Consider the following 1,439-nt stretch of genomic DNA (forward strand, 5'->3'; position numbering starts at 1 on the left):
ATCCTTTTGACAACACTTCTCTGAGATAGAAAAGTTACTGTAAAGAACAAATGCTAATACTTCTTTTCTATATGCTCACATTTAAATGGTTGACACAACCGAAAAGGCTTTCAATGGAGTTCTCGAAACAATCTACATCCCATCAAGGGAAGATCACTCACTTCACTGTGGCTGCCTCAAAGGAGACTCAACAGAGCTCTTAAGGGAATGTGATTCGCACTTCAAAGTGATACATCTAAGTGGAAAATCTTTGTGAATTATTTGTGTGTCTGAGCGTCACATGAACTGTAATCTGACTAAGGTGCAGTTAGCTGATGAGGATCAAGGAGCAGAAATATGAGTCTTGAAGTCTAAGTAACATCAGATACCTATGAAATGAGGGCAAAGATACTTCAAAAACCTCCTCATACAAGTGAGTCATTAGAGCTTGAAATCTTTTGGATGGAACTTTTTTTTTGTAGTTTAGAAATAGTTCTCTCATTGGTTATATTATTATTGTTGTTGTTGTTGTTATTGTTGTTGTTGTCATTATTATTTTTAATAGGAGTCTCACTTTGATGCCTAGGCTGGTCAGATACTCCTGGGTTCATTTGTTTTTCTCATACCAGCCTCCCAAGCAACTGGAACTAAGGGCATGTGCCACCATTGCTGCATCTCCTTATAGTCTTTTCAATAGTGGTGAGTGGTTTGGAATTGTCACCTTTTTAGCATCTTTTACATCAAGTCACTTTTCTTCACTTCTTATTGTAAGTTAATAGGTCAGCAATAGGTGGTTGAAAATAGCCAAGGTCCTGCCTCCTAGAGGCCTTACTGGCATGGCTGCTATGTCACATGTGTGTCAGTAGGTGGCAGAGAGGAGAGAGGCTGTGTCTACACTCAATGCTCTAACCTGAGAACATCTGAATGATTAACAGACCTTGAGAGAGAGCAAATGCTGAGATGACCACCAGAACAGCACCAGGTAGGCCTGAAGGGGCTCCCAGGATGGGAGCAAGTTGCTGACAAGAAGAACCCCACCTGGGATGGTAGGTCTGAGAGTCAAGGACTGAGAAAGATAACCCTCGATCCTTGCCAGGGGCCAATGTGGCAGTCAGGGAAAGGAATAAGCTCTAGACTATCACCAGACTGGCACCATGTGACCTCAAGAGGAAGCTAGCCTGAGAGAACAACCAATTTAGTGCTGTACAGGTCTGGTGGGGGCTGGGAGACCATGCCAGAGATGACTCCTGCCCTGTGTCCTATGGTAAAAGCATGGCACAGCATTCTCACTCAAGACCATTTCTAAAATGACCCCAGACACCCAGAGATTCTGGGTGCTACTAAGATGAGCAAGTAAGTGGTGGAAATGAGAGAGAGAGAGAGAGAGAGAGAGAGAGAGAGAGAGAGAGAGAGAGAGAATGATGTAGGCACAATGAAGAGAGGCAGAACTGTAGATCTCT

The 1,439-nt window shown here is 43.2% G+C and overlaps 1 non-coding gene across 1 annotated transcript; it reads left to right on the forward strand.

Moving 5' to 3' along the window:
- The first annotated feature begins 790 nt into the window (after positions 1–790).
- On the forward strand, positions 791–923 carry Gm25345. The gene has a single exon (XR_003947174.1). It is a non-coding gene; the product is annotated as a small nucleolar RNA SNORA17 (small nucleolar RNA).
- The last annotated feature ends 516 nt before the right edge of the window (positions 924–1,439 follow it).

The sequence above is a fragment of the Mus musculus genome, chromosome 7 (genome assembly GCF_000001635.26).
Source record: "Mus musculus strain C57BL/6J chromosome 7, GRCm38.p6 C57BL/6J".
Classification (NCBI taxonomy): domain Eukaryota; kingdom Metazoa; phylum Chordata; class Mammalia; order Rodentia; family Muridae; genus Mus; species Mus musculus.